The 15187-nt window shown below is 41.8% G+C and overlaps 1 non-coding gene and 1 pseudogene across 1 annotated transcript; one reads left to right on the top strand and one right to left on the bottom strand.

Annotated features, from left to right (window-relative positions):
• Nucleotides 1–918: 918 nt before the first annotated feature.
• On the top strand, nucleotides 919–7874 carry LOC106393916 (annotated as a pseudogene).
• A 2078-nt stretch (nucleotides 7875–9952) lies between these two features.
• Nucleotides 9953–10059, bottom strand: LOC125592133. The gene has a single exon (XR_007327982.1). It is a non-coding gene; the product is annotated as a small nucleolar RNA R71 (small nucleolar RNA).
• Between the last annotated feature and the right edge of the window lie 5128 nt (nucleotides 10060–15187).

Below are 15187 nucleotides of genomic sequence, written 5' to 3'. Positions count from 1 at the left end.
ATTCGTCGGAATATACCGACGAACTTCCGACGACTACAACGGTTACATTTTTTATCAGAATGTCGTCGAAAAGTCGTCGGAATATTCCGACGACCCATATTTCGTCGGAATTCCGTCGGAAATGGCCGACGGAATTCCGACGACTTAATTTTTTTGGATTTCGTCGGAAAGTTGTCAGTATTCCGTCACAAATGTCCGACGACCTTGGTGTCCGTCGGAACCTCCGTCGGAATTCGGTGTGTTTTCTTGTAGTGTGATAATTCATCGTAAAAATGGTATAGACTACGCCGATCTGCTAACGCCTTGATCAACTTACACGATGCTCTGAGGCCATAGAGATCTTGGAAGGAGTTACCGGCCACACGTTCAACCACTAACGCCTGAATCTCTTCAGGCAATTCAAGAATCGGGAAATAATCCATTAATGTAATGTTAATATAACTAAGCAATGATGGTTGATATAACTCAGCCATGTTGGTTAATATAACATCGAGGCCTTCATAGAGATCGAGATGGTAATACTTTATTATTTAACTCAGAATATAACTTAGCTGTTAAAATATTAATGGGACAGCTGAGTGTGGAAAATACGTCAAAAGTGTAGAAAATACGGCTAAGAACTAATATCGAGGCATTTTATTACTTTAGTATTTAAAAACTGATTTAAACATTTAAGGGGACGTTTCGTCTTTATTGATTTGACTGTGTTGATAATTAACTATGGCGCTTCAGAAGTGTGGAAAATACGGCTCAGAACTAATATCGAGGCTTTTATAACATCGGGACGATAGTATCTCAGACTTAATTAAATGATAACTCAGACATAATTAAATGATTACTTAGCCATAATTAAACGAAAACTCAGCCGTAACCATTAACATAAACCCATACATAAATATGTTGTTCTACATACATAATGGCATAGCAAAGAACATAAACCCATACATAAAAATCAGCCTCAATTCATTCAATCCGTAATCATCGAGTACAGACTTTGCGAATTCTTCATGTTTTGTTTTCTCATCTAAATGAAGAACTCTACACCCTATACTGTCGGCGTTGAATACATATCTATTTTTCTTAATCCAGTTACCAGAAAACAATAATTACCGGATCCATTAGATCTCTGAGAAAATGAAGAATAAGATGAAGAAGATAGATAGATAGATAAAGAAGAGGAATAAAAAGATGAACACACACAAACCTAGTTGTAAAGTATTTCATTAGCAGTGACATGACAAATCCAAGTTGATGACATGGCAGATGATATGGAAAATCAGTTAATCAGCCGACAAATGAATATATAAATCAGCCTACGTAAATCAGCCCTCATGTACAATGTAAGTCCGCCGAACCGTGGATACTAGTTCAGTAATTAATCTTTTGATCCGAAATCAGCCGTAATTAGGATGAAAAACCATAAATCAGCTGTATCGTCACATAAATCAGCCGTCAAACGAATGCTATTCTAGTAATTAATCTTTCGCTAATAAGTCAGCCGTAAAAAAGCTGAGTTTAATGTTAATCCATCCTATTACGGCTGATTAAATATAAACTCAGCCGTAACAACATCCCATTAGTCAGACGTAAAATAAATAACTCAGCCAGTCGATATTCATTAACTCAGCCACAGAAACATAACTCAGTCGTGTCTTAACTACAACTCAGCCGAATATTCCAGCAATCAAACCGCCGATGTATAAGTCAGCCGTAACTTGTGTCTGTAAGTCAGCCGTTATCCCATAAATCAGCCACATTTCTGTAAACCAGCCGTACCGGACGGCTGCCTTATGTTCTTAAATCAACATTTTCCTCTTAAGTCAGCCGTGTTTATTAATTCAGCCGACACGTAGCAATAAATCAGCTGTAACAACGTATGTAGTGATTTACGGCTGATTTAATGAAAATACGGAACCGGGTTTTTGCTTGCGGGACAGCGAAAAGTAATGACATTCTTGTAAATACGTTTTTATGATAACGTAAAAAAGGGCACACTTGGTATTTAAAAAATATCAATAATAAAAAAAAGATTTGTATGATTTTAATCAATTGTCCTAAAATATTGTATATTTGAGTAAACTTTCTTTAATTAATTGACATGACCCGTTATATTATATGAATAAGACCTAGAAAAAGTTATCCCTAATTTGTTGGCTTCCTTAATTGATTGACAATGACAATTATATTATATGAATAAGACATGCTTGCTACTTTAATATTCTCTCTGTTTAATATTCTCTCTGTTTTTAATTGTAAGTAGCTTTGCTTAAAAGCACGAATATTTAAGAATTGTTGTTTTAAAAAAAAACATTTAATCAATTAATTCAACCAATTATAAAAAACTAACATTATTTTGAAATATGTAAAACAAACTATTTTTTGATAAAATAGAAACAGAGGGAGTATTCTGCACATTCTTGAGTTTCAACGAGTGGAGTGGTTGGTGTTCTTCTTGTTCTTCTTTTCATTTTGATCTCCTCTCTCTCTCTCTTTCTACTGGAACACGATGGGAAACGTAGATTCAAGCGTACTTTCAAGCGGCTTGCAAGCTGCAAAAAAATTGTTGTTTGAAAAGGCCAAGTATATACTCGATCTGGAAGATCATCTTAAGGATTTGGAAAAAGTTAAGCCAGACCTCGAAGATGCAAAGGTTTACTTGCAGGAGAAACTCGAGATGAATGCTCGAAACGGTTTGCGAAGGCATGAAAGATGTAAGGATTGGATTTCAAAAGTCGAAGCCATCGAACGAAAGGTCACTAAACTCCTTGAAGATAAGACTGCAGAAATCGAAAGATTGTCTATGTGCGGGTTTTGCTCCAGCAACTTCTTTTTAACCTATTGTTATGGTAAAGATGTATTAGAAACGTTGGAGGAAGTACAAAGTCTTTTGCCTTCAAAACCTTCTGGCGAGGTGGTTAGGACGGGTCCTCCACCTCGTATAGAGGAGATAGCCACTGAACCCACAGTCGGTTTAGAGAAGATGCTTGAGACTACATGGAGCCTTCTCATGGAGAAGGACGTTGGAATCTTGGGTCTTTACGGGATGGGTGGAGTAGGAAAATCCACACTTCTCGAAAAAATCAACCAGAAGTTAGTTGAGAAAAAAAAATGAGTTTGAGGTCGTGATATTTGTATGGGTATCTCGAGATCTACAAGTTGAAAAGATCCAAAATGCGATCGGTGAAAGACTAGGCATCTGTGACGAGGCGTGGAAGAAAAAAACTCACAGCGATAAAACTTCTCGTCTATATAATGTTCTTGCAAAGAGAAGATTCGTTATGTTATTAGATGACATATGGGAGAAAATGGATTTAAAAAAAATTGGAATTCCATTACCCTCACAAGAAAATGGAAGCAAGGTTGTCTTTACCACTCGCTCGAAAGATGTTTGTGCGCGAATGAGATCTCATCATGTCTTGGAAGTCAAGAAACTAGACGAGGAGAATGCTTGGGAATTATTCCGGCGGAACTTTAGAGGTAACAACACACTAAGTGATCCAGAGATCCTCAAGCTAGCGAGGCAACTTTGTGAGAAATGTGAAGGCTCAGGGCCGTGCCTGATAATTATTGGCCCACAAGCCAAAATTATTTTTTGGCCCTTTAAATTTTAAAATTCGCAAAAATACTAAATAATACATCAATGAAGATTCGAACCATGGTATGTAACTGTGGTATCAGCCGCTTATACCAGTAGAGCTACATGAGATTTCTGTAATTTTTGGTCCCAACAAATATTTATTGTCTCCGTCCCTAAAGCACATGCTTTACTGGCTTCTATTCAGGCCAGGCCCTGTGAAGGCTTACCCCTAGCACTCAACGTTATTGGGGAAACAATGGCATACAAAACGTCAGTACCCGAGTGGCAGTGTGCGATTGATGATCTGGATTCAAATGCGGGTGGATATCCAGAAGTTGAAGACGAGATTCTTAAAATTCTCAAGTTTAGCTATGATGATCTTAAGGACGAGAGAGTAAAGCAATGTTTCCAGTATTGCGCTTTATTTCCACAAGATGCTGGAATTGATAAAGACGTGTTGGTCGAGTACTGGATATCCGAAAGGATCATAGATGAAGGTGGAGATAGAAAAAGAACTATCAACGAGGGTCATAAGATAATCGGTGACCTCGTTCGTGCATGTCTCTTGATGACCGTTGACACTTCAGAGAAAGTAAAAATGCATGATGTGCTTCGCCAAATGGCTCTTTGGGTTGCGTCTAGTTTCGGGGAGAAGGATGAGAACTTTATCGTCAAGACGTGTGCTGGACTGAAAGAGATGCCTAAGGTTACGGACTGGAAGGCGGTGAGAAGGATGTCACTTGGAAGAAATGAGATCAGGGACATCTCGATTTCCCCTGACTGTCTTAATCTTACCACGTTGTTGTTAACACGCAGCGGCACGCTGGTGAACATCTCAGGTAAGTTTTTTCAGTCGATGCCTAAGTTAGTGATTTTGGATCTATCTACCAACATAAATCTAGCCAAGTTGCCAGAAGAAGTTTCAAACTTAGTGAGCTTGCGACATCTTGACTTATCAAGAACATGTCTAGAGAACTTGCCTGAAGGATTAGGAAAGTTCATCCAGTTGAGATACTTTGCTCTGAGAGGTGTACGAACTCGTCCAAGCCTCAGTGTGATATCAAGTTTGCTAAATATAGAAATGCTTTTGTTTGATACTACTTTTGTAAATATGGAGTTGATAGACGTTATCAAGTTAATGGAAAATTTGAAAGGCTTGGGGATAAGTATCAAGAGTACGGTTGTTTTGAAACATCTTTTAAGTATCCCCAGGTTGGCTAGCTGTATCCAACATATAACTCTGGAGAGAGTTATATCAAAAGACGGTCCGTTGCAGTTAGAAACGGCTATGGCTAGCCTTCGCTCTATCGAGATACAAGGAGGTACCATCTCTGATATAATGGAGCATACGAGATATGGATGCATAAGTACATGCTTCCAAAACCTCAGCGTTGTCAAAATTTCTAGGTCAATGGAATGCAGGATTTGTCGTGGTTGGTGTTTGCTCCGAATCTTATAAGTATACACGTAATGGGGCCATCAAGGGAACTGCAAGAAATTATAAGCAGAGAAAAGGTTTCTGGTATACTAAACGAGAGGTCTAGTATTGTACCCTTTAGAAAACTACGTGAGATTCAATTACGCTTTCTGATGGAATTGAAGAGTATCTACTGGGAACGGTTGGAATTTCCAAGTCTAAAGAGAGTGACAATATTTTACAGTCCAAGCTCAGGTACACTGCGAGCTCCACGTCTATCTCCTAATATTCTTAGAGGAGCAAGCTCAAAAAAGAGAAAACTCTCACAAATCCAACACTCACCGAGTAATGGAAAAAAGAGAATGGCTGGAGAATCCTCAAAGGGCCCGCTGATATCAGGAGCAACCATACAAGTCCCAAGAGCGGGAATCGAAGCTCCATTGATCGCAAAGAACCCTGCTATCCAACTAATTCCTGCAATGAACAGAAAGCAGAAAGGGAAGCGAGCCTCAACACCTCAGCAAACCTCTACTTCTCAACAAGGGAATGTGTTAGTACCTTCAAGGAGGGGAACAACTTCACAGACCACAAGATCAACATCTAATGCAAGGAAGAAACAGGATTTTCGGTCTCTTCCTCCCCCGGTTCCTTAGTCGTATTGAGCTGGAACTGTTGTGGGTTGGGGAACCCCATAACAGTCCAGCGTCTGAAGGAGATTCACCGACGGATCTCCCCAGACATTTTCTTCCTAATGGAAATGAAGAATAACTCCGAAATGATCCTTGATACGCTAAAGTGGCTCCCAATTGAGAACTACCACGCTGTTCCCCCGCTTAGTCCAGGAGGTGGAGGTCTCTTTCTCATCTGGAAAAAGGATGTTAATCTAACAGTCAGGTCAAGCACAAAGAATCTCATTGACACTCTGATTATAGATAAAGGAAAATCTTATCAGATTACCTTTGTTTATGGTGAACCGGACCATACTAAGCGACTCTCGATTTGGAATGAACTATCAGCTCTGCAACCAACCCCGCGAAATCCATGGCTCCTAACTGGTGACTTCAATGAGCTTACGGATAATAGTGAGAAAAAGGGTGGACCAGAAAGAGCAGAAGGAACCTTTTGCTCCTTTCGATCATTCCTGTCAAGCAATGGGCTCTTTGATGTAAAACACTATGGAAACTATCTATCCTGGAGGGAAAAAAGAAGCTCCCACCTTGTTCAATGCAGATTAGACAGAACTGTAAGCAACAATGAGTGGTTTGACACATTCCCTTCATGTTGTTGCCAATATCTTAAGTTTGAGGGCTCGGATCACCGCTCTCTTGTCACTTTCCTAGACACGAGAAGATAGAAGGGAGCAAAGATATTCAGATTGGATAGAAGATTGAAAGAGAATCCTGAAGTTAGGAAACTTGTACAAGAAACGTGGAATATCGTTCCATACCTGGATGTGGAATGTAATACTCCGTCTAAAAAAAAAAAAAAAGAAAAGAAGAGAAGGCTCGGAATAATATCGGCGGGAAGTGGAATCATCGAAATTTGACTACAATTTAATGATATGGTGCAATGTCATTAAATGTAAGTCCATAGCTTAGTTGGATAATCAAGTCACTTTTCAAAGAGTAGTGACCAATGAATGTGGAGTTTTGGTCACCAAATTTGGGTTAGTTAATCATGCTTAAAAGGAAAGAAGAGACAAAGAAATATTTTATATTTGACAATCACGTGTCCGAGAGAGAAGAGGAGAAGAGTGAATCATATTTTGCCTTGCATTGTCATCATCACGTGTCCATCTTGGAGGGGAGACACTACATGGAAAAAGAAGAGAATGACAAGGTCAAGGTGACGTGGTCATCAAAGAGAGAAGGTGGGACAGCTGTCACAAATCTATTCATCTGGTTTTACTATAAAAGGAAGGTCAACCTCTTCCATTTCCCCACTTACATGACCAAGAGAGAAGAGAGGAGAGCAAGAAGAGAAACGAAATAAAGAGAAGAAAAGAAATAGAAAAAGAAAATAAATAATTTAAGGAGCTGTTTAGAGAGGCAAGACGTGTTACAAGATTGCGGAATTAACGTACGGAATTAAGACGAAGATTTGGAGGAATAAAAAAGATTTGGTCAGCTTCCGGAATCAGAAAGTCAAGCCACATCGGTTAATCACTGTGAGTCACGGTTAATTGTTTGTTAACGAATTTTTAATGCAGGCTCCTGGCATCGGAGACGGTTTCCGAGCTAGGATTGTCGGACCGGTCTAGGTGTCAGTTTGTGGATCCGAGGCTTGAGACGATGTCTGGGCTAAGTGGATAGCAAGACTAGTCTAAGCACCCGGATTATTGTGATTGTGTGATTATTATATGTTGTTATAGTGTGTACCTCGTGTTGGTACTGTTGTATGAGAACCTCGCGGTGGTTCTAGTAGTAGTTTGCAGGTCATTGCTTCCTCAAATGGTACCACTAAACCGGTCGTGGTCCGGAAAGTGGTGGACTCGGTTTAACTTGGCTTGATCACCAAGGCCGAGTGTCACACGTGGATGTGACAGCCCCCGGCGAGTCCGATAGAGGACCGGGGCATGGCGATTCCGATTGAGGACCGTGACCGGGCGATTCCCGAGCGCCTACGCCTGTGTGGTGTAATAGTGAAGGGATTGCCGGTGTCCCTTATGTGGAGGAAGAATGATTCTGTTGGGCCCTAAGAATATATATATATATATATATATATATACATGGTTGATTGATGTGATGACACTCATAAAGAGTGTTTGGATTTATTATGGTTTAATTGTTTACTGCTTAATCATTTCGGATTTAATATTTGAATATTGATTGTTGAACTTGATATGCCGTGTTTTTAACGGTTTTAAACTCGTTTTGGAGCAATTAAATGGTCGGTTTTAATTAATATTTTGGTCTATTTGATGCATTTTGGTGTTCTTAAGTGTAATATGCAGGTTACTAGATAGCTTGCAAGAAAAGAACGCATTCGGGATTTATTCAGAAGCAAGATGGACCGAACAATGGACCGAATGAGAAGTATTGATCGCACAGGACATAGATCGACCGATCCATTGTCTGTGGATCGACCGATCCATTGTCTGTGGATAGAGCTAAGAAGAAAAGCAGAACTTGTCGCTACGGTTTCATGCACTAGATCGACCAATCCGGTCCATGTGGATCGACCGATCCCACGCTCTACGGGCTCCACACGCACCAACGAGCTTTTCACTCCTTTTTACCCACTCCCCTCAATAATGGAAAAAAGGACTTGACTTTTTGGACTCAAAAAAGATCAAGGACGGCCAAGAAGGAGATTTACAAGTTCTTGAGAGAGATTTGAGAGTTTTGTAACTTGTTTTGTGTGATTTGTGAAGATTTGTAAAGGAGTTCATCTCAAAACCATTTGGAGAAGATCTTCTGAACCTTTACTCTGTTTTAATACAATCTTATCATGTTTTCTTCATCAAAATCGTGTTGTTCTTGCTTAGTTATGTGTGAGTAGTCATCTAGTTGGGTTTAGGAGTTCTCATAGGGGATTTATTGATGTTTTGATTCATAAAACGTGTGTAGACTAAGGGATTACGTTTTGGTTCTTCATCTAATGGATTTCTTACTGCTTGAACTGAATTGATCACTTAGTTCATGATATCAGATTGTTTGATGCACCGAAAGTGATTGTTTGAACTTCCGAAAATACTTTAGATGAGCAAGGTGTCCTTAACCCTCGGAAGTTGATGTTATTGCGCTTTGTGAACATATTGAACCTGTTCTTAATGCTTTTTTAGAAATTGAAACTCAGCGGAAGTTAGTGTGGAGATTTCTATAACATAGAGAATTAGCACTACGGAAGTAGGTTAATTCTAATATTGTGTTTGAGTTCTAGACGGTTCTTAATATATCCCTGTGTCTGCCATTAATTGTATCTTGATTAAAAAGAAATCCCTGAGAATTCCCAATGCCTAACGTTTGTTTTAAAATAGTTTTCAAATCGTTTAAATCATCTTTTTACAGCTTGTTTATGTTTTGTGACACTAAAGAAAATTAAATAAAAAAACATCAAAAATATATCTTTGTTCGCTGTAGCTATTAACTTGTCTGCAACTCTACGTGTGATCATCGGTCCCTGTGGATTCGATCCCGCATTACTACTGCGTACTTTACTGTGCACTTGCAGTTAGATAATCGGGTTAAAACTCGACACATCAAGTTTTTGGCGCCGTTGCCGGGGACCATTTGGTCACCCTAGAGTTAATGATCAGTTTAAGACTATAGCATTTTTATTTTGTCTAATGTTTCTGTCTTTCTCTTTCTGTTTGTGTTTTCAGGTGAATGAGCGGATTTCATACTAGAAGCAAAGGATCATCGAATTTAATACCTTTGGAGTTAGAGCTCGGCCGCCTAGAGAGACAAGTGAAAAAGAAAAGACTTGAGTCCGCTGAAGAGGTTGAAATGGCTGAACACCAAGAAGACCAGTTTCAGGACAACCCGCAAAATCCAATTCCTGTAGATGAACGAGAAGGCAACAATGCTGGTGATAATCAGCAGGCTGGTGTAGCTGCAAGACAACAGGCTGGAGACTATGGCATGCCTAGGATGACGCTTGCACATTATGATACACCAGATGCATTCTATGCCGATCGTTCTGGGATTCGCCCACCTCCCATTGAGAGAAGAGACTTTGAGATCAAGACTGGTCTCATTAATTTGGTGGAGAAAAATCCGTTTCATGGAAACCCGTCTGAGGACCCGATGTATCACTTGGAGCATTTTGAGCGAGTCTGTGACACCAGCAGACATAATGGAGTTCCTCAAGGCGCTTTGAAATGCAGGTTGTTCCCGTTTTCCTTAGCTGATAAAGCTATCAGATGGTTAAAGTCCATCCCTCCAGGATCTCTTACTACATGGGAAGAGACAAGAGCTGCTTTTCTACAGCATTTCTTCACCAAGTCAAGGTCCACATATCTGAGAAGCAGAATTGGAAGCTTTCAGCAGCTTGATTCAGAAAGCTTTCATGAGGCTTGGGAGCGTTTCAAGGAGTACACACAGGACTGCCCTCACCATGGTTACACTGATGTGAGCTTGCTGAACATTTTCTATAATGGAGTTCATGAAGAGAGTCAAGATGCCATGGACACAGCAAGTAATGGTGATTTCATGACCAAGACTGTTGAAGAAGCTTACACCTTGCTGAACAACCTGTCATCCAGCAAAGCAAACCGCAAGTCAAGGTTTGACACCAGCCAGAAGGGTGTTGGTTATGAATCCAAGAAGATAGATGAGCTGAATGCCAAGATTGAGATGCTTCTCAAGAGAGATCAGAAATCTGTGAAATTTGTGGAGGAGCAAGGCTATCGTTCCTCACAAGAAACTGTTGGTGATGATTCAGATGATATGCAAGCTGATGTGAACTACATTGGTGGTCAAGGAAACTACAACAGAGGCTACAATCAGAACCTTGGATGGAGTCAAAATCAGCAAAATAATCTGTCTTACCGGAGCAACAATGTGGAGAATCCACAACATCAGTCCTACCCTCAGGCAGGAAACAGGCAGAACCAGAATCAGAACCAGAGTGTGTTCAACCAAGGATATCAGAACAGAAATCAATATCAGGGGAACAACTCGGGCAACTCAGGATTTCAGCAAAGGCAGCAGTACAACAACTACCAGAATCAAGGGAATGCCTCTTCGTCACAGTCTTCTCAGGATAACGAAATTAAGAAGATGCTGCAAATGGTGCTAGAAGGTCAGAAGAATAGCACTGCAGAGATAAACACCAAGGTGGATAACATGTATGGAGAGCTTAATGGGAAGTTTGAAGCTTTGAACACCCATTTGAAAGTTTTGGAAAAGCAAGTTGCTCAAACCGCCTCCAGCAGCAGAACAGCACCTGGATTTCTACCAGGGAAGTCAGAGACGAATCCCAAGGAGTTTGTGAATGCTGTAACACTTAGGAGTGGAAAAACGATTGAGGGATCGAATAAGAAAAAGATCGACCGATCTCAGGAACAGATCGACCGATCTAAGGGGACGGAGATCGACCGATCCGGTCCATGTGGATCGACCGATCCCGTGTCAACGAAGCCAAATTCCTCTGAACCTGAAGAGGTGTATGTGGCGCCTCCTGCTTATGTTCCTAAGGCTCCATACCCATCCAGACCAAGGCAGAAGATCAAAGAACGTGAGTACGAGAAGCTAAAGAACCTTGTTGGGGAGTTACATGTGAGATTGCCATTCGTTGAAGCGGTGAAGATGGTACCTTCTCTTAAAAGGTACATGAAGGAGATTCTTACCGATAAGATGAGCCTAGAGCGTGGTGTGTTGATGCTCAATGAGGAATGTAGCGCAGTTCTACAAAATGTCATGCCTAAAAAGCGTGAAGATCCCGGAGCATTTGTTCTACCATGCCGCATTGGATCACTTACCTTTGAGAGGAGTCTCTGCGATCTGGGTTCAGGAGTGAGCGTAATGCCTTTCTCTGTCTCTGAGAGGCTAGGCATGACGAACTAAAACCTACAAGGGTCTCCTTGGTCCTTGCTGACCGATCAGTGCGAAGACCAGTCGGTGTACTAGAAAACATCCCTGTTGGTGTTGGAAAGGGATATGTGCTTACCGATTTTGTAGTTCTGGAGCTGGAAGAGGAACCTAAAGATCCTCTCATTTTGGGCAGACCGTTTTTAGCTACTGCTGGAGCCATGATTGATGTACAGAATGGGCATATAGACTTACGTCTAGGAGACATGGCGATGAGATACAATGTGGAGAAGGTGCTGAAAAATCCGACTATTGATGGACAGACTTTCTGGGTTGATACATTGACTGAACTGGTGGAGGAAATGGATGAAGAGTTGCACACTGATGATCCTCTACAAGTCGCATTGACCCAAAGGGAGAGTGAGTTCGGGTTCATGAACCAAGAAGTGGTTGGATTTTCTGAGATTTTGGATTCAGCCTCACCGATTGAGAAGCATGTCGCCTATGTCAGCCTTGAAGACTCAGGCACCGATAAAACCGTCAAACCGTCATCCTCCCAACCAGATTGGAGTGGGGAGAATGCTCCAAAGGTGGAACTTAAAGCCCTCCCAGCTGGGCTGAGGTATGCATTCTTGGGACCGAATTCCACATATCCTGTTATTATTTGTGCTAACCTGAATAATGTGGAGACCGCTTTGCTTCTTTCAAAATTGCGAAAGTATAGAAAAGCATTGGGGTACTCTTTGGATGATATTACAGGTATTTCTCCAGATCTTTGCATGCACAAGATTCACTTGGAGGATGAGTCAAAGACGTCCATAGAGCACCAGCGAAGACTGAATCCCAAACTGATGGAAGTTGTGAAAAAGGAGATTCTAAAGCTGTTGAGTGCAGGGGTGATCTACCCAATTTCAGACAGCACTTGGGTGAGCCCGGTTCATGTGGTTCCTAAGAAGGGTGGCATCACTGTCATCACAAATGAGAAGGCTGAGCTGATTCCTACCAGAACAGTCACAGGGCATAGGATGTGCATTGACTACAGGAAGCTAAACTCAGCCACAAGGAAGGACCACTTCCCACTTCCTTTCATTGACCAGATGCTGGAAAGACTAGCCAACCACCCCTACTACTGTTTTCTCGATGGCTACTCCGGGTTCTTTCAGATACCCATTCATCCAGAGGACCAAGAGAAGACAACATTCACCTGTCCATACGGTACCTTTGCCTACAGGAGAATGCCCTTCGGATTGTGCAATGCTCCTGCCACTTTCCAGAGATGCATGATGTCGATCTTTACTGATCTTATTGAGGACATTATGGAGGTTTTTATGGACGATTTCTCAGTCTACGGTTCTTCATTTACCGACTGCCTTGCTAATCTGTGCAAGGTGCTGGAAAGATGTGAGGAGAAGAACTTGGTGCTAAATTGGGAGATGTGTCATTTCATGGTGAAAGATGGCATTGTTTTGGGTCACAGGATATCAGAGCAGGGTATCGAGGTTGACAAAGCAAAGATTGAAGTTATGACCAGCCTGCAGCCTCCTAGGACAGTGAGGGATATTCGGAGTTTTCTGGGACATGCCGGTTTCTACAGGAGGTTTATCAAAGACTTCTCTATGATAGCGAGGCCACTCACCCGTCTGCTGTGCAAAGAAGCGAAGTTTGTTTTTGATGCTGACTGCCTCGCTGCGTTTCAGATTCTCAAGAAGTCTCTAGTCAGTGCTCCCATTGTGCAGCCACCAGATTGGGACTTGCCATTTGAAATAATGTGTGACGCAAGTGATTACGCGATTGGAGCTGTTTTGGGGCAGAGAAAAGACAAGAAACTCCATGTGATCTATTATGCCAGCCGAACGCTTGATGATGCTCAAATCAAGTATGCTACCACTGAGAAGGAGTTGCTGGCAGTAGTTTATGCTTTCTAGAAGTTCAGGTCCTATTTGGTGGGCTCGAAAGTAATTGTGCACACAGATCATGCAGCCTTGAAGTACCTGATGACGAAAAAAGATGCTAAACCGAGACTCTTAAGGTGGATCTTACTGCTACAGGAGTTTGATATTGAGATCAGAGACAAGAGAGGAGCAGAAAATGGAGTCGCAGATCATCTTTCCCGAATGAGAGTGGAAGCTGAAACACCACTGGATGATACATTACCCGAGGAGAATGTCTATGTGATCACCTTGCTGGAGGATGAGTATTTGGATCAGGCTGATTGCTGTGTCATGAGACAAATTCAGGATGATCTCCCATGGTTTGCAGACTTTGCAAACTACCTATGTGCTGGAATTGAACCACCGAACCTGAAGGGGTATGAGAGGAAGAAGTTCATGAGAGATGTGAACCACTACTACTGGGATGATCCCTTCCTCTACAAGAGATGCTCAGATGGTTTATTCAGGAGATGTGTTCTGGAGAATGAGATGCAATGGATTCTTTTCCACTGCCGCAGTTCAGAATACGCAGGCCATTTTGCAACATTCAAGACAGAACCTTGGATGGAGTCAAAATCAGCAAAATAATCTGTCTTACCGGAGCAACAATGTGGAGAATCCACAACATCAGTCCTACCCTCAGGCAGGAAACAGGCAGAACCAGAATCAGAACCAGAGTGTGTTCAACCAAGGATATCAGAACAGAAATCAATATTAGGGGAACAACTCGGGCAACTCAGGATTTCAGCAAAGGCAGCAGTACAACAACTACCAGAATCAAGGGAATGCCTCTTCGTCACAGTCTTCTCAGGATAACAAAATTAAGAAGATGCTGCAAATGGTGCTAGAAGGTCAGAAGAATAGCACTGCAGAGATAAACACCAAGGTGGATAACATGTATGGAGAGCTTAATGGGAAGTTTGAAGCTTTGAACACCCATTTGAAAGTTTTGGAAAAGCAAGTTGCTCAAACCGCCTCCAGCAGCAGAACAGCACCTGGATTTCTACCAGGGAAGTCAGAGACGAATCCCAAGGAGTTTGTGAATGCTGTAACACTTAGGAGTGGAAAAACGATTGAGGGATCGAATAAGAAAAAGATCGACCGATCTCAGGAATAGATCGACCGATCTAAGGGGACGGAGATCGACCGATCCGGTCCATGTGGATCGACCGATCCCGTGTCAACGAAGCCAAATTCCTCTGAACCTGAAGAGGTGTATGTGGCGCCTCCTGCTTATGTTCCTAAGGCTCCATACCCATCCAGACCAAGGCAGAAGATCAAAGAACGTGAGTACGAGAAGCTAAAGAACCTTGTTGGGGAGTTACATGTGAGATTGACATTCGTTGAAGCGGTGAAGATGGTACCTTCTCTTAAAAGGTACATGAAGGAGATTCTTACCGATAAGATGAGCCTAGAGCGTGGTGTGTTGATGCTCAATGAGGAATGTAGCGCAGTTCTACAAAATGTCATGCCTAAAAAGCGTGAAGATCCCGGAGCATTTGTTCTACCATGCCGCATTGGATCACTTACCTTTAAGAGGAGTCTCTGCGATCTGGGTTCAGGAGTGAGCGTAATGCCTTTCTCTGTCTCTGGGAGGCTAGGCATGACGAACTAAAAACCTACAAGGGTCTCCTTGGTCCTTGCTGACCGATCAGTGCGAAGACCAGTCGGTGTACTAGAAAACATCCCTGTTGGTGTTGGAAAGGGATATGTGCTTACCGATTTTGTAGTTCTGGAGCTGGAAGAGGAACCTAAAGATCCTCTCATTTTGGGCAGACCGTTTTTAGCT

Source organism: Brassica napus, chromosome C8, assembly GCF_020379485.1.
Source record: "Brassica napus cultivar Da-Ae chromosome C8, Da-Ae, whole genome shotgun sequence".
Classification (NCBI taxonomy): Eukaryota; Viridiplantae; Streptophyta; class Magnoliopsida; order Brassicales; family Brassicaceae; genus Brassica; species Brassica napus.
Note: the sequence above shows the minus strand (reverse complement) of the source record. Positions and strands in the feature narration are given on the sequence as shown.